Below are 25,883 nucleotides of genomic sequence, written 5' to 3'. Positions count from 1 at the left end.
ACTGTTGAAAAAAAACTCAGAGGAAATCTCAGCTAGAGTTTGCCAGAAGGCATGTGGGAGACTCTAAACTCAGCTGGGAGAAGGTTCTATGGTCTGATTAAACTAAATTTGATTTTCTTAGTCGTCAGGCTAAACGCTATGTTTGGCGGAAGCCAAACACCACACATCATCAAAACACACCATCCCTACCATGAAGCATGGTGGTGCTGCATCATGCTGTGGGGATACTTCATTACAGCAGGCCCTGGAAAGCTTGTGAAGATAGAGGGTAAAATGAATGCAGCAAAATACGGGGAAATCCTGGAGGAAAACCTGACACAGTCTGCAAGAGAACTGTGACTTGGGAGAAGATTTGTCTTCCAGCAAGACAATGACCCTAAGTATTAATCAACAGCTACACAGTAATGGCTTAAAAACAACAAAGTTAATATCCTGGAATGGCCAAGTCAGAGTCCAGACCTCAACCCAATTGAGAATTTGTGGCTAGACTTGAAAAGGACTGTTCACTTACAATCCCCATGCAATCTGACAGAGCTTGAGCAGTTTTGTAAAGAAGAATGGGGAAAACTTGCAATGTCCAGATGTGCAAAGCTGATGGAGACCCATCCACACACACTCAAGGCTGTAATTGCATCTCCTAAATGCAGACTTAAAGTGGGTATATAATTATGCAATCAATTATTTTGTGTTTAATAATTGTAATAAATTTAGACCGATATGTAGAAATCTGTTTTCACTTTGACATGAAAGAGTCTTTTCTGTTGATCAGTGTCAAAAAAGCCAAATTAAATCCACTGCGATTCAGTGTTGTAAAACAATAAAACATGAAAACTTCCGGGGGGGGGGGGGGTGAATGCATTTTATAGGCACTGTACGTGCCTAAGACTTTTGTTCAGTACTGTGTATACATAATGCTCAAGAGAGTCCCTTTATTATTTCACATATCACAACAGCTATAAAAGGCAGGATTGTATACAACACAACTGATCTATGCTAGAATCTCCATTTATTCCAACTATCTCACCTCAGTCTTTCACCAATTTCATACCTTAAAGTTCCTTTTGAAGCAAAGGACACCCATCTGTGGATGCTTTGGACTTACCCATATCATCAAAAAACCATGGTGAAGCCAACAATGGATTCATAATGTCAATTATAAAAAGAAGGCTGTTGGTCCACAGTGTAAGCACTGGTTGAGATCGAAAACGATCCAAAGCTAATCACATGGCTCCCTTTTCTCTCTAAAGCTGTCTCTTTCTATTTCAAATGTCTGCCTACTTTTCCTGTAAGCATAATTTAATCGTTCCCAATGGCAATAGCATTTTACGTGCCAATAACTATGAACTAAATATTTCCTATGTTTTCCGCTTCAGTCTTGTTAATAGGCTGATGTGATTTTTATCAATAAAATTATAGACATAGGAAATTCCATCCCTGTATTAAGACAGTCTGAATCACAGAGGAGCCAATGAATCCCACAGGGCTAGACATTAAACCACTCATGAATTGATAAAATTCAGGAGATGAGCAGATGCAGGTCTGGGGAAACAGAGATAATGGAGGTTTACTGAGCAAGTGGCTATTTTTTTCAAAGATATTAAATGCTTCTATAAATCAGCAACTCAAAGTAAATCCAGTGAATAAGGAAGAATAATATCCCTAGATTCATTGAGGCCCTCATTTGGTTGGGGTCGACTATGGATGTTGTGACCTAGTTGTCTACGTGATATGCAAGCCAGAGCAGTATGATATGGAGAGGAAACTGTTGCCCATGTAGCAGGATCTCCCTCTCCCTGCAGCCGCCAAATTCAAAGGACTAGCAGAGACCGAGACAGTTTGGTACTAGCGGCGTTGCAGGGTATCCCAGTCAGTGTTGAACTCAACATAGAACTGTCTTAGGGACTCCAGCTCTAGAATTTTCCTTGGAGTTTAACCCCCCGAAGCCTTCCCAATGAGTGGGTATAGCCACAAGGCAGCAGAGGTTAGAGATCTGAGTTTTCTTTCTCCTAGATTAGCTGCCAATCATGGCTGACGAGCCCCATCTGCCAAAGCGACTGGTTTTAAACCTGTCAGTAGAAATGGTTCCGCCCGGCCTAGTAGCTAAGCCCCGTGTGAAGGCCAGGAGCTGGACTTTGTTGTCAGAGGCTATTGAGTCGCATGCCATTGGGACCATTTAATAGGTAGTGTGAGTTTATCCCCACCACAACTCCGGCTATAACAACCTTAAAGAACTGATTCGCAACAAGTTATTGGATTAAGCCAGATTCATTCAGCCCAACATCACCCTCACTTAAAGTTGCACAAACACTTCTGAATCCATGCACTCAACCTTCAACAAAGTAATTTCAATCCAGATATGAAGTCTGGAAAATCAAATGCAATTTATAGAAGTCTTAAACCCATCGGAAAATCCTTAGTTTTTATCTTCCAATATGCTTATGGCATCTTAGAATAGTATCCTCAAAACCATGGGTGATGGAGATCCTTGAACGCCAGTTATAATTAAAAAAAAATCTCCTTTGTGTGCAAGTGTAGTAATTTAAAACAGACCATATACCTGATCCGCAAGCGGAGAGCCTTAAAATGATACACTCTGTATTTCCCTGACTAAACTGTAAAATGATGTTTGCTCTCTGACATTTATAGGCCCTAGAGAAGTTGTTTAGTACTGTCTTTAATCAAGGAAACACCAGGTGGCAGTCTCTGTTTGCAAATGTAGCAGTTTGTTTAAATTTATTCCAAATAGAGCACTTTTAACATCTTGGGACGTAATGGCTGATGGGTTAGTATGGTGACTGCAGTTGTAGAAAAATGGGAAATAAAATATTAAAAAATCTGAATTTAGCTATGTAAAATGTTAAAATAACCTTTACAAATGTAATTCATTGTCACTGAATGACAGGGTTTGAAATATTGACTCAAGTAAGTTTGTTTTTTGCACTCTCAATAGTTTCCATAAGACGTAGGTGCAGAATTAGGCCATTTGGCCCATCAAGTTTGCTCCACCATTCAATCACGGCTGATCCTTTACTTTTCCCCTCCTTTACCCCACTCAGAATCAGAATCAGGTTTATTATCACCAGCATGTGATGTGATATTTGTTAACTTAGCAGCAGCAGCAGTTCAATACAATACATAATCTAGCAGAGAAAGAGAAAAAATAATAATAAATAAATTAAAACATAATAATAAATAAACAAGTAAATCAACTATGTATATTGAATAGATTATTTTAAAATGTGCAAAAGCAGAAATACTGTATATTTTAAAAAGTGAGTTAGTGTCCAAAGCTTCAAAGTCCATTCAGGAATCAGATGGCAGAGGGGAAGAAACTGTTCCTGAATGGCTGGGTGTGTGCCTTCAGGTTTCTGTACCTCCTACCTGATGGTAACAGTGAGAAAAGGGCATGCCCTGGGTGGGGGAGGTCTTTAATAATGGACACTGCCTTTCTGAGACACTGCTCCCTAAAGATGTCCTGGGTACTTTGTAGGCTAGTGTCCAAGATGGAGCTGACCAGGTTTACAACCTTCTGCAGCTTCTTTCGGTCCTGTGCAGTAGCCCCTCCATACCAGCCTGTCAGAATGCTCTCCACGGTACAACTATAGAAGTTTTTGAGTGTATTTGTTGACATCCCAAATCACTTCAAACTCCTAATAAAGTACAGCCACTGTCTTGCCTTCTTTATGACTACATCAATGTATTGGGTCCAGGTTAGATCCTCAGAATCTTGACACCCAGGAACTTGAAGCCAGCTCTCACTCGCCAGCTTTCTCCCCGTAACCTTTGATGCTGTGTCCAATCAAGAGCTTATCAGGCTCTGCTTTAAATACACCCAATGACCTGGCCTCCACAGCTACCCGTGGTAACAAATTCCACAAATTCACCATTCCCTGGCTAAAGAGATTTCTCCGCATCTCGTTTAAATGGATGCTCCTCTATCCTGTACCTGCGCCTTCTTGTCTTAGGCTCCCCCACCATGGGAGACATCCTTTCCACATCTACCATGTCTATGCCTTTCAATATTTGAAAGGTTTCAGTGAGATCCCCCCTCTTCATTCTAAATTCCAGAGAGTACAGACCCAGAGTTATCAAACATTCCTTGTATGATAACACTTTCATTCTTGGAATCATCCTTGTGAACCTCCTCTGAACCCTCTCCAATGCCAGCACCTTTTTACTTACGTGAGAAGCCCAGAACTGTTCACACCACTCACGGTGAGGCCTCAGCAGTGCCTTATAAAACCTCAGCAACACATCCCTGCTCTTGTTTTACCTTGAAGTATCAGTCTACATTATTATCCTCAGGCCTTGGAGTGGGAGAAAGAACCCAGAACTTCCAGCTCAGAGGTGAGAGTGCTGGTAACTGAAGCACAGCGCAGTAGTGTAGCGATTATTTAGATTAGATTATGAGGACATGCAGTCCTCTTTTATTGTCATTTAGTAATGCATGCATTAAGAAATGATACAATGTTTCTCCAGAATGATATCACAGAAACACATGACAAACCAACTGAAAAGCTGACAAAAAACACATAATTATAACATATAGTTACAACAGTGCAAAGCAATACCGTAATTTGATAAAGAACAGACCATGGGCACGGTAAAAGTCTCAAAGTCTCTCGAAAGTCCCATCATCCCATGCAGGCGGCGAACCTCCAGCACCACAAACTTGCCGATGCAGCATCCTGGAAGCACCCGACCACAGTCCGACTCCGAGTCCGTCCGAAAATTCCAAGCCTCCTACCAGCTCTCCGACACCGAGCACCGAGCACCATCTCTGCCGAGCGCTTCGACCCTGACCCTGGCAACAGAAAATAGGCAAAGTCAAGGATTTGGGGCCTTCCCCTCCGGAGATTCTTGATCGCACAGTAGTAGCGGCAGCGAAGCAGGCATTTCAGAAGTTTCTCCAGGTGTTCCTCTGTGCTTCTCACGGCTGTCTCCATCAAATCAGGATTGTGCACGGCCCCCTAGTTAAGACATATCGATATCAATTTGGAATGGCCGTGGGCGCTGCGTCGCGCCGCCATCTTCTCCTCCCTCCTTGCACACTTTACAGTGCCAGCAATTGCGATCAGGGTTTAATTGCCACCACTGTCTGTAAGGCATTCGCCCTGTGACCCCACAAGTTTCTGCTGGAGAACATACAAACTCCTTATAGGCAGTAGGGGTTAGGAATGAGGATATTATATGTTGGTGCCTAAAGCATGCCCACGCTTGCGGGCTGCCCCCAGCACTGTGCTGGTCGTTGCCACAGGCGACACATTTCACTATGTGTTTCGATGTTTCAACGTACATGTGACAAATAACTTTAAATAACAGTATTCCCCCTACTCGCAATCCCTTATTGTGTTGACCAGAGTAAAATAAATTCATGATTAAATAAATGCCTGTAGGGGGTGCTGCTGCAGCAGATGAATTGTCTTTCAATCCACTTCCAATCAAGAAATCCAAATATTCCTGAGAGTGCCCTGCTCACAGAAGCCTCAGTTTGCCTTCTCACTCCATGTAGGGTTCTTCCTAAAAACTGGCAAAATTTTGTGAAGTTATTTATTTATTCATTCATTCAGCAATATAGCATTGAACAGGTCCTTCTGGCACAATGAGCCACGTTGCCCAGCAACCCATCTATTTAACCCTAGCCTAATCACAGGACAATCTACAATGCCCAATTAACCAACTAATCAGTGCGTCTTTGGTCTGAGGGAGGAAACCGGAGTACCTGGAGGAAAATCATGCTCTCACAGAAAAAAAGAACATGCAAACTTTCTTACAGAGGGTGCAGGAATTGGGCTCTGGACTCCAACGCCCTGAACTGTGATAGTGTCCCGCTAACCCACCACACTAAACAAAATGGCTTGTATTGATATAAAGTCTTTCATCATCTCACAAAGATGCATAGCAGGTCAACATCAATGAAGTAAGACCCATGTAATGAAGTGGGAAATTGAGCAGCCAACTTCCACCCAGAAATTCCCCTAAAAAGCAATATGATCAGAAAGCCTGTTCCAGGAATATTGATGGAGGGATAACTGTTGACCTGATGGCAGGTTGGAAAGGAATAAAATTGTACTGATTGGTGGATTAGAATGTATCATGGAGTCAGGGAGCCATAGAGCACAGAAACAGGCCTGTTGGTCCACAATGTCCATGTGCCCACTGCAGTGTTCCATATTAATCCCATTTACCTGCTTTGTATCACTAGCCTTCTCTGCTTTGGTGAGTCAAGTACTTGTCTAGATGCCATATAGACTCAATAAGAAGCGGCCAGAGTGGGGAATAGAAGAAGAGGGAAGGGGGAGGGAACAATTACCAGAGAGACACTAGAATTTAACAAATAAATTAAATTTTACATATGCCAGTGCAAAATCAAGGGCGTTAATTTCTGGGCATGAATCAGTAAAGTCTTAAACAATAACATTTAAGGTAGATGCTCAAAATTCCTGTTTGTTTAGTTGCCTTGAAACTTTTTCATAGTTTTCTGCTTAATTTTGACATTTCTTTGTCCTAGAACCCAACATAAATTCAAGGTATTTCAGCAATGCATGGGATTAGAAGGGAAATAGGAATACTCACCAGGTCAGGCTGCATCTGTAGGAAGAGATATGGAGTTAACATTTTAGACCAAAGAAAATATTCCATCAGGGGAAGACTTTGTTTGTTTGACCTAGAAATGGATACCAAGATAAGATAGTCTAGCTCAACGGTTCCCTGATACAAGAAATAACGATCTATCAGGATCTCCTGCCCCATCCAATACCAGCTGCTTGTCAGATGGGAGCTCATAAGAGCTATAGAATCATACATCATTGAAGGGCATTTTTATTTAGACCCACTCCCTTGCTCTTTCCATTAAACTTCCTTCAAGATTTTCATGTTCAAGTTTTATCCAATCCCCTTTCTAAAGTCATAATTCAATTTCCTTTTACCTTTTTTACAGACACTGCACATCATAAAGGGCCAATTTGTATTCAACATGACACACGTTAGAGCTCTCCTGAAAGTTGAAGAAATGTATTTGATCCTTTACTAGCAATTAGCAGAGTATGCAATCTTGAAATGATGAAACGTAAGTGTAATTAAGCATAACTAAGCAGTCAAAAAAGATATAATATCCATCAGTCCCCCCATCAGTGCTGCCTAGAACAAAGCACAAATGCATAACTTATTCCTTTGCTTTTAACATGCCCCCACCCATGTGACTAATTACCATAATAAACATACAATACAGAATAGAATGCAGATAAAAAATCAGGTGCATGGCTCCTGCAATCGGTAAGGGCATCAAAGGGTGCAGGGGAAGGCAGGAGAATGGGGTGGAGTGGGGTAATAAATCAGCCATAATGGAACGGTGGAACAGATTCAATGGACTGAATGGACTATTTCTCCTTCTATGTCTAATGCAGCAGTCCCCAGCCATCGGGCCGCAAAGCATGTGCTACTTTGCCGCGAGGAAATAATATGAGTCAGCTGCACCTTTCCTCATTCCCTGTCACGCACTGTTGAACTTGAACATAGGGTTGCCAACTGTCCCGTATTAGCCAGGACATCCCATATATTGGGCTAAATTGGTTTGTCCCATGTGGGACCGCCCTTGTCCCGTATTTCCCCTGCTAAGGTAAAGCGTTCCTATGAAACCTTTTGTGCCGAAATGGCGTGAAGCGAAGAAGCAATTACCATTAATTTATATGGGAAAAATTTTTGAGCGTTCCCTGACCCAAAAAATAACCTACCAAATCATACCAAATAACACATAAAACTGAAAATAAATAACACTAACATATAGTAAAAGTAGGAATGATATGATAAATACACAGCCTATATAAAGTAGAAATAATGTATGTACAGTATAGTCGGGAAGATGAAAGCAAAACCGATTTGTGGGGGGAGGGGGGGAAATCGGCATGTACGCGCATGCGCACATAGGTGTCCGCGCAAGGCTTCATGGCTATGGTAGTCTTTCCTGGGGTAAGGTGTCCCGGGATTTGACTGCTACTTTTGTCCCTTATTTGAGAGTGAGAAAGTTGACAACCATAACTGTAAAAGACATGTTGAGGTGAGTACCCCTACTTGAGCACCCCCACCCCCCCGGCCGGTCGGTCCGCAAGAATATCGTCAATATTAAACTGGTCCTTGGTGCAAAAAAGGTTGGGGACCCCTGGTTTAATGGTTTTATAATTTATATTCTATGCATTATCTGAATCTATGTGCTTGTGATACTATGCAAGAAGTTTTACATTGCAACTACATGTCTCCATACTTGTGCATATACGACAATAAAGTCAATTTGACTTGAAATTCAGTATTGCCTTACTTTATTGTAGAAAGGATCAAATCCCCACTTGGGAGTGAAGTCCATTTACTGTTGTTACGTATTGAGCTATTGCACAACAAAAAAATCATGCAAGCGGATATTTTTCTCCACTTGTGATGTCAAAACGGCAGCAAATGTTAGCCAGGATAGTAGAAGAACTCCCTGGCTTTTCTTCCAAAAGATTCACCTGAAAGTATAGACAGAGCCTCATCTGAAAGGCGACAGCTTCTCCACTCAGTGAAGTGTGATCTTGGCACCTGATGCTATTGTCATTCTCAGTGCTATCCTTATTGGATTGGCAGGGAAAGGGATTGTCAGATCAGGTGTAGAATCCAGTATTTTACACTCCTGAGCAGGTTCTCATGCTGAGATTTCTCTGCAGGACAGCAACAACAAGCAAATGAATTGATGTTTTCTTGTGAGAAGTACACCATACTGCACCTGAATTATTTAATATAAGCATTGGAAGTCATCATTCCTGATTTAAGACCTCAACCACTAAGTTATCTAATAATAGAGCACAAACGTAACCACATTATTATCATATGAATGATCCTTATTTTAAACTGATATCCCACAGGACAGGGCTTAAATGCAAAAATTTAAACCATAACCGCAGACCCATTAAATAAACAGAGAAAAAGGATTTCTCTGACATCTGGTAACCACTGCTTTTGTCACAATCTTTTTTTGCTCCTTTTCTGGCCCCATCATCCTTTTTCTTTCCACTCCCCTACCCACCACCCACACATTCCTCCCTCAAGTTCCCCTGCTCACTTCCTTCTCTTTATTCCATTGAATACTATCCACTCCTATGTGATTCCATCTTCTTCAGCTTTTTGTAATTTACACCTATCACCTCCCAGCTTCCTACACCAGTCTCACTTCCCCCTCTAATCCACATTCCCATCTTCCATCCTCTCACCTGGATTCAACAGACCTTCCTCCACACCTTCTCACTACCTTTTTATACTGGCCTCTCCCCTCTTTCTTTTCCGATGAAGGGCCTCAACCCGAAACATTGACTGTCCATTTCCCTCTGCGGATGTTCCCTGACCCATTGACTTCCTCCGGAAATTTTTGTGTTACTCCTGACTTCCGGCATCTGCAGTCCCTTGTGGAATTAGTCCCCCACATTCACGCTGAAGTAGAGCTTTTGTAATCTGATGCCTTGTCAATTGGCCATAACTAACTAGAATAGGTAGCAGCTGTAAAACTCTCAAACCTTCAGCTCACACAGTGTGATTCAGCTGAATCATAGACCACCTGAATACTTCCTGAATCAAAACTTTTCCAGTGACACCAAAGGTCTTCTCAGAGATTGCAGCCCCCAGAAGATTTTTTTTTAAATTGCATTTAAAAGGAGTTATTATGAACATTTTAAAAAAAGACATTGATGCTATGGTCAAAGGTTCATGAACCAGTTTGAGGGTGATTGGGAAAAGATCCAGAAACAAAATGAGGAAAAATATTTTTATGTCGTAAGTGGTAGATACTTGGAAAACATTTCCTAACATAGAGGTGGAGGCAGATTCAGATGAAATGGAATTGAATCAATAGCATATTTTTTTTAAATACAGTGCTTCTGGGGGAGGGCAGGTGAATAAGACTGGCTGTATTGCTGCTACAAGGAGCTGGAATAAAATTGAAAAGCTATAAGGCCATTTCCTATGTTACTATCATTCCATGCTAGGGTGCACCCCAATCCCTACTTCAACCAAGGAAGACCCCCGTTTGTGAGGCCTGTTTGTACCATTGGACCTGGACACCTGAGGTCAAGAGAGTGGAACTGTCCCAGTGCAAAGGCTTTTCCACTTTAAAAACTCTGCCTCACAGGTTTCCTGTCATTGTCAGACAACCACCACCACCATTCCATGATTCCAAGAGAGGGAAACTTAAATTAATTTATGTAGGTCTGAAGAAACTTTACATAATATGATATTGATTGTGCATCAAGGTCAAAAATATCTACTCTGAGAATTGGGAGGTAGTCCATGAGGGGTAGCAGCTGAGGAAGGCCTTGGTATTAATTACAAACATGAAAAAGTCTGCAGATGCTAGAAATCCAAAGCAACGCACACAGAAAGCTGGAGGAACCTGCCTTCACCTATCACTTTCCAGCTAGCTCTTTCTCCTCTCCCACCTTTTTATTCTGGCATCTTCTCAGTCCTGAAGAAGGGACTCAGCCTGAGGTACCAACTGTTTACCCTTTTCCATAGGTGCTGCCTGACCTACCACGGCAGGAGAAGAGAGAGCAGTGAGCTATGTGTGCGCTACCCTCCGGTGAAAAATGATATCGTATCCGTTAAATAGGGGCCGTGGATAATTCTGATTTGATGGAGACAGACGTGAAAGCACAGAGGAACATCTGGAGAAATTTCTGAAACGCCAGTTGGCTGCTGTTGTTACTGCGCGGTCGGGAATCTTCCGGAGGGAAGGCCTCAAAATCCCTGGCTTTGCCTGCTGTTGGCGACCGAGATTGAGGTCGAATCGTTCGGACAGAGATGGCGCTCAGTACTCGGTGTCAGAGAGCTGATCGGAGGCTCGAAGTTTTCGGATGACTCAGAGTCGGACTGTGGTCAGGCAGGGCAGGGAGAGTTTTTCTTCCTTCTCCCGTCTGTGTGAGATGTGGGACATTTGAGAGACTTCGAACTTTTTACTGTGCCATGGACAGTTCTTCATCAAGTTATGGTATTGCTGCACTGTTGTAACTATATGTTATAATTATGTGGTTTTGTTAGTTTTTCAGTCTTGGTCTGTCCTGTGTTTTGTGATATCACACCGGTGGAAATATTGTATCATTTCTTAATGCATGCATTACTAAATGACAATAAAAGAGGACTGAGTGTCTTCATAATCTAAAAAAGTTCCTCTAGCATTCTGTGTGTGTTGCTTTGGTATTAATTTGGGAGACAGTATAGTTTGACAATCTTCTTTCTTAAAGTTGGTTGTGATTAAGGCTTCACTGAGGCCGCCATATATCACCATGTTGTTTTGTGGGATTGTTGTTGTTATGGAAACACCAGTGCGGAAAATCCTACAAAAGGTAGTGGATTCGGCCCAGTAATATCATGGGAAAAACCCTCCCAACCATTGAGCACATCTACATGAAATGTTGCCGTAGAAAAGCAGCAGCCATCATCAAAGGTCCTCACCAGCCAGGCCATGCTCTTTTCTCACTGCTGCCATCAGGTGGAAGATACAGGTGCCTCAGGACTCACACCACCAGGTGCAAGAACAGTAACTACACCTCAACCATCAGGCTCATGAACAAAAGAGGATAATTACACTCATTTAAGGACTCTTTTATTTTGTTACTTTATGCATGTTATTTATTACTACTTATTGATATCTGCGTTTGCAGTTTACATTTCCTGATATTTACAGTTTACCGATTCTGTCTATAATTACTGCCCTATAGATTTGCTAAGTATGCCTGCAGAAAAGGAATCCCAGGGTTGTATGTGATAACGTGTATGTACTACTACTATGTCGACTCAGGCCTAGGGGGCTGGCGTCGGGCACGATGACGGACTCTGCACTTCTCCCTCTCCTTCATCAGTGTGTTCAGTGCGTCTACATTAGCCGCACCGCTGTCTTCTAGGAGCGTGTTGACCATAGTCTTGGGAGGGCGCCCAGGGTTCATCCTCCCATGCTTGGGCTCCCATATGATGACTAGGCTGGCAGGTAGCTCGGGGTGGTGTAGACAGTGCCCCACTAGTTGCAGTCTTCTCGCCTCGATTTTAGTGGTGAGCATCGGTAAGTCGTTATAGAGCTCGACGTTCATCATGTGCTGTTGTCAACTCACATCAAGAGCCATCCGGAGCATTCGTGTATAGCAACCATCTAGAGACTTTCCCATAGTCTTGGTGAGTGTCTACGTCTCGCATCCGTATGTGAGAATGGACTCTATGACTGCTATGAAAATCCTCTTTTTAAGCCCTCTGGTCAGGTTCGACTTCCAGATTTCCTTCATGTCGTTCATAGCCCTCCACGCCAGCGCCTTCCGTATCTTTATGTCCTTCTCCGAACTCATCATTCTTGACCCGAGTACTTGCAGTCAAAGACTACTAGGCCTGAGTCGACGTAGTAGTAGTATGTACTCTGTTACTAAATTTTACTTTTAACTTTGCACTTTTTGAGTTAAGTTCTTTACCACTGGGTAGCATAGTGGTGCAATGCCACGCAATTCCAGGATCCTGTTGTCAGCTACTTACTGTGTGAAGTTTGCACGCTGTCCTGGTGAGCACATTAGTTTTCTTCAGGTGATTCAATTTCCTCTCACATCCCAGAGCCCTGCGGTCTGGTCAGCTAAATAGTCACTTCAAATTGCCCTGACTATAATTTGATGTTAGAAGAATTTGGAGGGAGTTGCTGGGAATGTCAGAGAGAATAGATTATATGCAAAATAAGTGAGGAAATAGAATGGTGTGAGAGCTGGAATTAACTCCATGGGCTGAATGGTCACTTTCTGTATGGTAAGGAAATATTACAACAAAACATCTGTTAAAACATTTATTCTTAACTTTTTAATGTTATTGGGATATGGCTCGCCTGTATCCTTGTCAGTCAGGCCCAAACACGTTGCTGTGCGTGAGGTCAAGGACATTCAGTCAGCTGCAGAGTTGCAGTTGAGATCTGACCCACCTATAACTCCAAGCCCACAGCAATGTGGTTTGCTCTCTGAAGTGGCCAAGCAAGCCACTCAGTTGAAGGCAGATTACCATGTCTGATTAGAGATGGGCATCACATGCTGGCCCTACCACAAAAGTGATGAAAAAAATGATAATTACTTCTTGTGGGTGTGCATTGAGCAGATTTCAAACAATTGATCAAACGTGAAGCCTTGGGACATGTTTTTACATTTGAGGAATGATGGTGATGATGCTAAGAGATTGTCATAGATGGTGGGGCTGACGCACCTCTGAATTGGCCTCTTATGGGGGAAGAGTTGGTGGCACAGTTACACAGCTGCTACTGTTGCTGCCGTACAGCTCCAGTGAACCAATTCCAGTCTTGACCTTTGGGTCTGTCTGAGTGGAGTTTGCATGACTAAATGGGTTTCCTCCCACATTCCAAAAATGCGTGGATTGATAGATTATATTGCACATAGCATGCAGTTGAGTAGAATCTGAGAATGAGATATCTGGGAGAGAGATGTAGTGTCGAGAATGGAGGGGCTAATGTAAATTTAGGAAAAATCAAAGGGAAAATCAGTGGTAAATGGGGTTGTCCTGTGAGCCAGCATAGATTTGATGGACTGAAGTGTCCTCCAACTGTGGAATAAAGAAATATGGAGATATCAGTTTAAAGTTCAATGTTCAAAGTAAGATTATTACCAAAGGACATATATGTCATCACATATTATCCTGAGATACATTTACTTGTGGGCATTCATAATAGAACAAAGAAATATAATATAATCAATGAAAAACTACACAGCATGTAAGTGCCATTACAAAGAAGTAGAAGTGCTGCCTTGCCTTCTTTGTAATGGCACTTACATGCTGGTCCTCGGACAGATCTTCTGATGGGATAACGACAAGGAATTTAAAGTTACTAACCATCTCCATTTCTGATCCCCTAATGAGGACTGGCTCGTGGACCTCTGGTTTCTTCCTCCTGTAGTCAATAATTGTTGTCGTTGTTGAGTGCCGTTGAGTCGACATGGCAGCCTTATGAATAGTGCAATTGTCCACAGGGTCTTCGTGGCAAGGTACAGAAGTAGGCTGCCAGGCCTTCTTTCCGCGCAGTTACTGCCGCTGCCCGGGTTGGAACCCGGCTGGATTTGAACTCAGGATCATCCGCCTCAAAGTCCAGTGCTGATACCACTACCCCACCAAGTGGCCAATTAGCTCTTTGGTTTTGCTGATGTTGAGTGAGAGGTTGCTGTTGTGGCGCCACTCAACCAGATTTTCAATCTGGATGGACCCCCAGTTGCCCCTCAGGTCCCCAGATAAGGACCCAAAAGGTAACTTCTTCTTGCAGAGGGTAGTGGGTGCTTCAAGTGAACTGCCAGCTAAAGTTTTAGACAGGTTCAATAATAGCATTTAAATATATTTGGATAAGTACATGGACAGGAGGTACCTAGAGCGATGTGTGTCAAACATGTGCTAATGGAACTAACAAGGCTGGTATGGATAATTTGGGCCAAAGGGTCTATTTCCATATTGTACTTCTCTTTGACTTCAACATCTGAAGTTTTTTGAATTTCAATTTTCATAGAATTGATCTCACTTCTGCTTTAAGAACAACATCTCTGAAAAAAGATCTGCTGCCCCTCTATCCAAAATGAAGTCCGTCTGTTTTCTTTGCCATGTTCCATTTTCTAGGGAGGGAAGTGGACAGTAGTATAGTGATCAGTGCATCGATTTACAGTAAGATCACAGTTCATGTCCCATCGCTTTTTGTAAAGACTTTGCATGCTCTCCCTGTGACCGTGTGGGTTTCCTCCAGGTGCTCTGGTTTCCTCCCACATCCCAAAGATATATGGGTCAGGGTTAGTGAGTTGTGAGCTTACTATGTTGGTGCCTGAAGCATGGCAACACTTTGCAGGCTACCCAGCAGAACCCTTGCTGATTTGATTTGAAACAACCAAAGTACTTTACTGCATGTTTTGATGTACATGCGTGACAAATAAGCTAATCTTTAAAAAAAAATCTTTATCTTTAGTTCTGATGAGGCCTCTTCAGTCTGAAGTGTTGACTCTTATTATCCTTGCAGAGTTACTGCCTGATCTGCTATTTCCAGCTTTTCCTGTTCTTTGCATTTGACTGGTAAAGGAAGCATTGAAGGTCTGATCCAAGTTCCCCAAGTATCAGCCGTTCTGATATGATGCAGAAAATCTTCAAAGTAAATCCCCCGCAAAAGTATCCTGATCTGTCTCCCTTTAGTGCTTTACGAGGCTGACGATGTTGCATATCGACTCCAGCTCCCAGAAAACCTCGATCTACTGCAGTTGCCTACCATTGAAACAGGTCTTCCCTGGCCCTACAGTCATCTCTGGGTTATTGGGCATTAAAGATACCTCTGCTAGACTACTGTATATTGACTACAGCTTCAGTAACATAATTCCAAGCAAATTCATCTCCAGACTCCTTGACCTGGGACTCCGCATCTCCTTGACTCCATCTAAGTTGGATCCTTGACCTCTTAAGCAACAAATTAACCAACCAACTGGCGGGAGGAGAAGATGGCAGCGCGACGCAGCGCGCATAGCCTGTCCGGTGAAACGATATCATATCTGTTAAACAGGGGCCGTGCACAATTCTGATTTGATGGTGACAGCTGTGAGAGCACGGAGGAACATCTGGAGTAACTTCTGAAATGCCCGGTTCACTGCCGCTGCTACTGTGCGATCGAGAATCTCTGGAGGGAAGGCCCCAAAATCCTCAGCTTTGCCTGCTGCTGGTGGCTGGGGCTGGGGTCGAAGCATTCAGCAGAGATGGTGCTTGGTGCTGGGTGTCGGAGGGCTGGTCGGAGCTCGAAGTTTTCGGATGACTCAGAGTCGGACTGTGGTCGGGTATGGCAGGGAGAGTTTTCTTCCTTCTCCCATCTGCATGAAATGTGGGACTTTCGAGAGACTTTGAACTTTTTTTACAGTGCCATGGCCTGTTCTTCATCAAGTTACGGTATTGTTCGCACTGTTGTAACTATATGTTATAATTATGTGGTTTTTGTCAGTTTTTCAGTCTTGGTCTGTCCTGTGTTTCTGTGATATTACACTGGAGGAATATTGTATAATTTCTTAATGTATGCATTACTAAATGACAATAAAAGAGGACTGCGTGTCCTCATAATCTAAAAAAAATTGCAATCATAAGGAGCAAACACATCTGCCACAATTATCCTCAAAGGACTGTGTCTTTACCCCCACCCCTCCCTACTTCACTCCCTACATACTCACAACTGTATGGCCATTCTCTGCTCTAATTCCTGCAATAAGTTTGTGGTTGACACCACTGTAGTGAGCTGAGTCTCAAATAATGGTGAGTCAAAGCATAGGAAGGAGATAGAGAGCCTAGTGACATGGTGTCATGATAACAAAACAGTTGGTTTTGTTGATCTCAGAAAGAGGGATGGTGCATATGCTCAGCATCAAAAGTGCTGAGGGAGAGAGGATTAAGAGTTTCGAGTTCCTTGGAATAAACATATCACCAACAGTTTATTGGAGGAGCAGGCCTTAGTCATCTATCAAAAGCTTCTGAAGAAAGAGGTCTTCTGGATGTCATTCATGCCATACCATTACCTTGTTTGAGGCCTTAGTGACGCTCACAGCCTGCCTCACTGTTTGACTATTGAGACCATCCGGGCCTGTGTCATTGGGTCTCTGGACTGGGACAAGAAATAATTTTGGGGAACTGTTGGTGAATGAGGGTAGCAGGCCCAGTCAGGAAAACTCAGATCATTACATCCTATCAATGAACCGACAAATGAAACGGGTCAATGGAAAAGAATGGCTTACTTGTGGACAAAAATCTCTTGGAGTTTGTATAGTCAGAGCAGGATAGCTAAGTAAAAGAGATGTAAGACTGCATCCTTGCAATCGATAAATAGATAAACAGATACCAGGCTGAATCAAAGTTCTACCAAATACTTGTCCTTATCCTTTTACTCAAATAATTTCTAGAATTTAGCAAATGAATGGTATCAGGGTTTTCTGCATTCTCTCACTATTGAATTGTAAACCCATTCATAATAAGAACGGCTATGATTTGCCTACAACTGTCACACTGCAAAAAATTACCGTATGCCATGCTGATACCGTGTAATATTTGCATGGCTTAAAAATTACTAGTTTGCTACATGGGTTTGATATATAGTACTGTGCAGAAGTCTTAGGCACGTACCTATAGCTAGGGTGCCTGACGTTTGCACTGTGCTATATATTATGTCTTTCCAGTTACCAATTACTTAATACTACCGAGCTAATACAAAGATAAGTACTCTTATTTCTGTTTCCCAACCACCTTCCTGTTTTAACTAATATACAGTACTGTGCAAAAGACTTAGCTATATATATGTATCTAAAACTTTTGCACAATACTGTAAATGCACAACAAAATATATTATTTAGTTATTGAAATACAGTGTGGAATAGGTCCTTCTGGCTCTTTGAGCCCCGCCACCCAGGAATCCCCTGAGTTAATCCTAGCCTAATCAGGGGACAACTTACAATGCCCAATTAACCTACTAAGCCAGTATGTCTTTGAACTGTGGGAGGGAACCAAAGCATGTGGAAGAAACTCACACGGTCATGGGGGAAAATACAAACTCCTTACAGGCAGCAATGGGAATTGAACTCAGGTCACTGGTATTGTAAAACGTTGTGCTAACCACTGTGTTACCATGCCGCACATAACTCTTAAGTATCATTCTTTATTTAAATGCACATATTTTGAGCTAAACTGTAATTGATGCAATTCTTTTTAAAATCTTTTTGCTGAATGTGATTGTGGAGAAGGTGTGAACACTTCATGAACATTGCAGCTTTTTGCTGTAAAATTCCAATGAGGTCAGCCATAACTGAGTCACTCCTGTCTCTATTCATTTATTTGTTTGTTTAGCAATACGGTGTGGAGTGGGCCTTTCCAGCCCCTCGAGCCACGCCACGCCAGTGACACCCCCCCCCCCGCCCCCACAAACCCGATCACAGGACAATTTACAATGACCTATTAACCTTCCGGAGAAAACCCACAGCATTCCGCATGAGGACACACAGAGACTCTTTGTAGAATGATGCTGGAATTGAACTCCAAACTCTGGAACACCCCAAGCTCCTGACTGTGACACAGTTTCCTTTATTTTCCGCTTAGAAGAAGTACGACAAGATCTCCATTGTGGCCAAGTGATTTTTTTTTATTCCTCCAGTGTAAGTCTCATGCCCAGCTAATGACAAAGATTGGCATTGGTAGAACAGCCAGTTGTATAAACCTCTGTCAATTCATCAATATATAAATTCACAAAACAAAAACATGGTCCATAGTGCCTGCGCTGCTAAGGATAATTTGAAGCAAAATTGAGAGACGTGGGATCAGTAATAACTACAACAAGCAAAAGAAGATCAAAGAATTAACAACAAAGCACTTGCACTGAAAAGACAAACACATTAGAAGTCGTTATTAATCCCAAATTGATTGGCACATTCAGAATATCTAGTATCATCAATTACCAACTAATGATTATGTAACTGCATTGCCCTGACTTTAAGAGCTCTGGTTCCTCTACAGTAAAACATACAAATGATAAATGGAAGAGTAAAGGGGCAAGTACATGCTACATTCTCTCAGCTAAACTAAAGTTATCAGTTTCCCCTTGTGGATTTATTCTGGAGCCAGGGAATGAGTCTTGAAGGCAGAGGCCAGCGATGAATGTAGAGGAAGGGTCACAATCTCCTGGCTTTGAGCAACCTCTCGATCTCTCTCCCTTGGGGTTATCAGTGATTGTAGTCTGAATGAGAAACGTATTACTTTACAGACTTGTAGTAACTGACAATAAGAGGCAGATCATGAGTAGGAGGCTAAGCAGACATTGAATTACCAAGATGGCTACCTTGTGACTAATGTTCACTCAACTTTCCATTTGCTTATTATCTCTCTACAGCAAACAGCAGTTTCTGACTTTGGCTAATTAACACAGGCTCCATTCACACAAAAATAATTATGCATCAATTGCACCAATAAATGTCCAGATATTCGATGAAAACCTCATCTGTATACAATGTGAAGGACTTAAATTGAGATCTGGATTAAAGTCAAAACGCTTGTGGATTTTTCTTATCATTTAAACAGGACATTGCATAACATTTTTTGGAAATTGCTAAGAGGATGACATGGTTATGGCGATATTTTAGATGGGGAAACAATAGTTAAAATAAATATCTCTGAATGCTGTCCAAACTTAGCAATGCAATAATTTAAACAAGCATCACTATAAACAGGTTTAACTTCAAGATTAGATATTCATTTATTATCAAAGAATGTATAAATTATACCATCTCCACGTAGGCACAAAGCAAGAAACCCAAAAGAACCCAATTAAAGAAAAAAGAGAATAAAAATAAAAATAAAAGATAAACAGTTGATGCACAGGAAAAAGAAAAAATACAAATCATGCAAACAATTGAAGTGAACAAAAGCATTCTGAAGCAGAACACTAAACTTCTAAAACAGACCCATATTTTATTTTATGAGGTTAACTTGGCAATCTGTTCGATGAGTGAACAAACCAATTCAGGAATTAGCAGTTATTATAGTAATACAGTAATATGACTCTGAACAGTTATCACAAAAGATTCTGCAGGTGATGGAAATCCAGAGGAACACATACAAAATCAAAATGCTGGAGGAACTCAGCAGTCCAGGCAGCATCTATGGAAAGGAACAAACAGTTGATATTTCAGATCAAAGAGTCCTGATGAAAGGTCTCAGCCTGAAATGTTGACTGTTTATTCCTTTCTGCAGATGCTGCCTGTCCTGCTGAGTTCCTCCAGCATTTTGTATGTATCACGATAGGAAGAATTGAAAAAAAAAACATATTAGGAGCATAAACATTTCAGCAGTTTTATTTGATGCTGCATCATTTAAAACACAAAAAAATCTCAGAACCTGGACTAGATTAGGTTTTCCACACAAATAGTTGGTTGTATGCACTCTTGTGGGAAAGGAAGGTTGAGCATGGGAGAATGGATTAGGAACTCCGAAAAAGTCGGGTGCATCTGTAGAGCTGTTATGTCATGTTATTGTTGTGCTTCACTGATTTGCATTCTTCATAAGAATATTTTATTCCAACACCGTCTCTAATTCTGAGGATAGCCAATATCCTGGGCATGGTAATAAAGGCAGGGTCCATTGGGGTTCATCATACTCAGTTGATTTAAGGGCCAAATCGTTGCAGTTTATGCCATCCTGTGATTATCCAGGGCAGGATTGGATTTTTTTTTGTGTGTATGCTGAGCTATAATCCAAAAGTTAAGCATTGCAAATATTGGAAATCTGAACTGAAATGAAGCAGAACATTCTCAGCCGGTCAGGCAGCATCTGCAGAGGAAGAAGAGAGTTATCTTTTCAGACTGATCACTCCTTATACATTCAGATAAAAGGCTTCCGGGCTGCTGATGAAAGGTCATTTAACAGAAATGTTATTTCAATTTCTCTCTCAGTGGATGCTGCTTAATTGTCTATTTTGTTATTAAGATGCAATAACTTCTTAGAAATCTCTCTGCTTTTAAAAGTCTAATTTAATTATGTGCTGCAGATTGCAATCGCCCCTTGATAAATATTTCAAAGTAAAGTATAATGAATTTTGGTATTTTATTTAAAGACGCAAGAGATATAAGAAGGCCACTGGGCTGCAGGAGCCTGCAACACTATTATGCAAGATTAAAAGATTCAAAGTACATTTATTATTAATGTATGTATGCAGTATAGAACCCTGAATTTCACCTTTCCACAGACAGCCACGAAACAAAGGGAACAATGGAATCCATTCAAAGAAAAGCATCAAACCCCCAACACACAAAAAAAATGAAGTTGCACAAATGGCAAAAAAATAAGTTAAAAAGGCAGAATATCAAACACAAAATTGAAGGAGTCCAGGCATATTCAGTTCTGATCAGTTCTAGTTCATGCCTGGCTTTCTACCTCAATATTTTCCTGTCCTATTCTCTTAATAGTTGATTCATTTAAAATCTAGAAAGCTACTAATTTTATGCTAGAAAGGTTGTTTCTGATATTTCACCTCTTAATATTAAATTGTTGTAATCTTCATTTCACATCCTGGACAATTGGAATTGGAATTGATTTAGCATAGCAGTTAGCATAATGCTTTATAGTGCCGGTGATCAGTGATCAGGGTTCAATTCCCATCGCTGTTTGTAAGGAGTTTGTAAGTTCTCTCTATGGCTGCATGGATTTTCTCCTAGTCTCCAGTTTCCTTCCACATTCCAAAGAAGTATGAGTTAGTGTTAACAAGTCCACTGACTGTAAAAGGTAAGAAGAGAGAATATGACCCAATCCTCATAGGGGTGTCAAAAGTGGAGAAAGTGACCAATTCAAGTACCTGGGTGTCAATATCTCTGAGGATCTAACCTGCTCCCAACAAATCAATGCAGCTACAAAGAAGGCAAAACAGCGGCTGTATTTCATTACTACTTTGAAGAGATTTGGTTTGGTACATAAAACACTCGAAAACTTCTACATCTGTACCATGGAGAGCATCCTGACAGGCTACATCACCATCTGGTATGCGGGGGGCTACTGCACAGGATCGAAAGAAGCTACAGAAAGTGGTAAAATTAGTCAGCTCCACCATGGGTACTAGTCTCTGTAATATTCAAGACTTTTTCAAGGAGTGGTGTCTCAGAAAGGCAGCATCCATATTAAGAACCCTCCATCACCCAGGACATGTCCTCTTTTCATTGTTACCATCAGGAAAGAGGTTCAGGAGTCTGAAAGCACACACTCAGTGATTAGGGAACAGCTTCTTCCCATCTGCCATCGGATTCCTAAATGGACGTTGAACCCATGGACACTACCTCCCTTTTTTATATTATTTCTGGTTTTGCACTACACTACTCTTTCTGTTTTTTTATATACAGTATTTCTGTTTTTGCACATTTTTTAATCTATTCAATATACATAATTGATTTACTTGTTTATTTATTTTTTTCTGCCTGCTAGACTATGTATTGCATTGAACTGCTGCTGCTAAGTTAACAAATTTCACGTCACATGCCGGTGATAATAAACCTGATTCTGATACTGATTCTGACCAGTTCTAATTTAACTCTTTAAGACACATTTATATACTTACTGTAATTCATTTAGATTATGAGGACACGTCCTCTTTTATTGTCATTTAGTAATGCATGCATTAAGAAGTGATACACTATTCCTCCGGTGTGATATCACAAAACACAGGACAGACCAAGACTGAAAAAACTAACAAAACCACATAATTATAACATATAGTTACAGCAGTGCAACAATACCATAACTTGATGAGGAACAGGCCATGGCACAGTAAAAAGTTCAAAGTCTCTTCGAATGTTCCACATCTCACGCAGACGGGAGAAGGAAGAAAACTCTCCCTGCCATGCCCAACCACAGTCCGACTCTGAGTCGTCCGAAAACTTCGAGCTCTGAACAGCCCTCTGACACCGAGTACCAAGCACCATCTCTATCCAAATGATTAGACCTCAATCTTGGTCGCCAGCAGCAGGCAAAGCCGGGGATTTTGGGGCCTTCCCTCCAGAAGATTCTCGATCGTCCACTAACAGCGTCAGAGAACCAGCCTCTCAGAAATTTCTCCAGATGTTCCTCTATTTATATTTTTCCAAGTTTATCATGTATTGCATTGTTCTGCTGCTGCTAAGTTAACAAATTTCATGACATATGCTAGTCATATTAAACCTGATTCTGATAAGTTGTGAGCATGCTATGTTGCTGCTGGATGCAGGGTGATACTTGTAGGATGCCTCCCTCACGTATTTGGGCTATGTTAGTCTTTGATGCAAAAATGACACATTTATATATATATATAGATGAATATGTGACATAAAAAGCTAAACTTGTCACGCGTAATAAGTGAAGATATAGTGTAAAGTCCTTATTTGCACTTATTCAGACATATACTCAGTGGCTATTATATTAGGTACACCAGTACACCTGCTTGTTAATCAGCCAATCATGTGGCAGCAACTCAGTAGTTCGGCCATCTTGGTGACAGTTCTATTGCTGGGTGCTGAGAATGCCTGAACTTATGCCTACTGGCAATTCAACTTGGAATTAATGAACCCTTGACCATAAAAATCTCTGTGGCGGCTCCCTTGAATCGAAAGTTGAGCATGTTTGAAATTTTGAATTTTCGTTTTTTTTTCTCCAACGGCGTTCAGAGAGGCGGGACTGCGCAGGCGTGTGACGTCGGGCAGTGCAGCGTGGTAGATTTAAAAGGGCAGAAATCCTGCTTCGCGTTTGATTCGAAGAAGGAAGTCTGAGAGTCGGAGTGGGAGTGCGGAGGAAGACATTTTTGAAATTTTCGTTTTTTTTTCTCCAACAGCGTTCAGAGAGGTGGGACTGCGCAGGCGTGTGACATCGGGCAGTGCAGCGCGGCAGATTTAAAAAGAACAGAGCCTCATACAGCGGGCAGCAGAGTTTGCGGGCGGCGGAGTGAGCCGGGAGCAGAGTGAAGACTTAAGGGCTTGGGCTCAACGGGCTTAGGCGGAAACGGGCGAGGCGAGGAAGGTTTGGTATTCATTTTCTGTTGTTATTTGAGGAGAGGGGCAGTATGAGTGTGAGGGCAGTTTGTTGTTCTCGGTGTCGGATGTGGGAGGCCCTGGAGTCTCCAAGTCTCCCGGACATCTACATCTGCGCCAAGTGCATTGAGATGCAGCTCCTAAGGGATCATGTTAGGAAACTGGAGCTGCAGCTCGATGACCTTCGTCTGGTCAGGGAGAGTGAGGAGTTGATAGAGAGGAGTTACAGGCAGGTGGTCACACCGGGGCCACGGGAGGCAGACAAGTGGGTCACGGTTAGGAGGGGGAAGGGGAAGAGTCAGGTAATAGAGAGTACCCCGGTGGCTGTGCCCCTTAACAATAGGTACTCCTGTTTGAGTACTGTTGGGGGGGACAGCTTACCTGGGGGAAGCGACAGTGGCCGTGCCTCCGGCACAGAGTCCGGCCCTGTGGCTCAGAAGGGTAGGGAAAGGAAGAGGAGGGCAGTTGTGATAGGGGACTCGATAGTAAGGGGGTCAGATAGGCGATTCTGTGGACGCAGTCCAGAGACCCGGATGGTAGTTTGCCTCCCTGGTGCCAGAGTCCGGGATATTTCTGATCGTGTTCAAGATACCCTGAAGTGGGAGGGTGAGGAGCCAGAGGTCGTGGTACATATAGGTACCAATGACATAGGTAGGAAAAGGGAAGAGGTCCTGAAGGGAGAATATAGGGAGCTAGGAAGGGAATTGAGAAAAAGGACTGCAAAGGTAGTAATCTCGGGATTACTGCCTGTGCCACGCGACAGTGAGAGTAGGAATGCGATGAGGTGGAGGATAAAAGCGTGGCTGAGGGATTGGAGCAGGAGGCAGGGATTCAAGTTTTTGGATCATTGGGACCTCTTTTGGCGCAGGCGTGACCTGTACAAAAAGAACAGGTTGCACTTGAATCCTAGGGGGACCAATTTCCTGGCAGGGAGATTAGCGGGGGCTACTGAGGTGACTTTAAACTAGAATGGTTAGGGGGTGGGAATCAAATTAAAGAGGCTAGGCGAGAGGAGGTTAGTTCACAACAGGGGGATGGGAACCAGTGCAGAGAGACAGAGGGGTGTAAAGTGAAGGTAGAAGCAAAAAGTAGTAAGGAGAAAAGTAAAAGTGGCAGGCCGACAAATCCAGGGCAAGCATCAAAAAGGGCCACTTTTCAACATAATTGTATAAGGGCTAAGAGAGTTGTAAAAGAGCGCCTGAAGGCTTTGTGTGTCAATGCAAGGAGCATTCGTAACAAGGTGGATGAATTAAAAGTGCACATTGTTTTTAATGATTATGATATAGTTGGGATTACAGAGACATGGCTCCAGGGTGACCAAGGATGGGAGCTCAACGTTCAGGGATATTCAATATTCAGGAGGGATAGACATGAAAGAAAAGGAGGTGGGGTGGCCTTGCTGGTTAAAGATGAGATTAACGCAACAGAAAGGAAGGACATAAGCCGGGAAGATGTGGAATCGATATGGGTAGAGCTGCATAACACTAAGGGGCAGAAGACGCTGGTGGGACACCTAACAGTAGTAGTGAGGTCGAAGATGGTATTAAACAGGAAATTAGAAATGTGTGCAATAAAGGAACAGCAGTTATAATGGGTGACTTCAATCTACATGTAGATTGGGTGAACCAAATTGGTAAAGGTGCTGAGGAAGAGGATTTCTTGGAATGTATGCGGGATGGTTTTTTGAACCAACATGTCAAGGAACCAACTAGAGAGCAGGCTATTCTAGACTGGGTTTTGAGCGATGAGGAAGGGTTAATTAGCAATCTTGTCGTGAGAGGCCCCTTGGGTAAGAGTGACCATAATATGGTGGAATTCTTCATTAAGGTGGAGAGTGACATAATTAATTCAGAAACAAAAGTTCTGAACTTAAAGAGGGGTAACTTTGAAGGTATGAGACGTGAATTAGCTAAGATAGACTGGCAAATGACACTTAAATGATTGACGGTGGATGTGCAATGGCAAGCATTTAAAGATTGCATGGATGAACCACAACAATTGTTCATCCCAGTTTGGCAAAAGAATAAATCAAGGAAGGTAGTGCACCCGTGGCTGACAAGGGAAATTAGGGATAGTATCAATTCCAAAGAAGAAGCATACAAATTAGCCAGAAAAAGTGGCTCACCTGAGGACTGGGAGAAATTCAGAGTTCAGCAGAGGAGGACAAAGGGCTTAATTAGGAAAGGGAAAAAAGATTATGAGAGAAAACTGGCAGGGAACATAAAAACTGACTGTTAAAGCTTTTATAGATATGTAAAAAGGAAAAGACTGGTAAAGACAAATGTAGGTCCCCTACAGACAGAAACAGGTGAATTG

General features: G+C 42.2%; 1 long non-coding RNA gene across 3 annotated transcripts; it reads right to left on the bottom strand.

Moving 5' to 3' along the window:
- Window positions 1-4,425: 4,425 nt before the first annotated feature.
- LOC140188195 (uncharacterized) lies at window positions 4,426-9,352 on the bottom strand. Of its 3 annotated transcripts, none has more exons than XR_011883233.1 (4): window positions 9,240-9,352; window positions 8,502-8,690; window positions 6,577-6,667; window positions 4,426-5,527 (listed from the first exon to the last, which is right to left on the bottom strand). It is a non-coding gene; the product is annotated as an uncharacterized lncRNA (long non-coding RNA). The 3 variants fall into 3 exon arrangements; XR_011883234.1 differs by having other exon boundaries at window positions 4,426-4,804; XR_011883235.1 differs by lacking the exon at window positions 6,577-6,667 and having other exon boundaries at window positions 4,426-4,804.
- Window positions 9,353-25,883: the final 16,531 nt, after the last annotated feature.

The sequence above is a fragment of the Mobula birostris genome, chromosome 26 (assembly GCF_030028105.1).
Source record: "Mobula birostris isolate sMobBir1 chromosome 26, sMobBir1.hap1, whole genome shotgun sequence".
In the NCBI taxonomy this organism is placed as follows: Eukaryota; Metazoa; Chordata; class Chondrichthyes; order Myliobatiformes; family Myliobatidae; genus Mobula; species Mobula birostris.
Note: the sequence above shows the minus strand (reverse complement) of the source record. Positions and strands in the feature narration are given on the sequence as shown.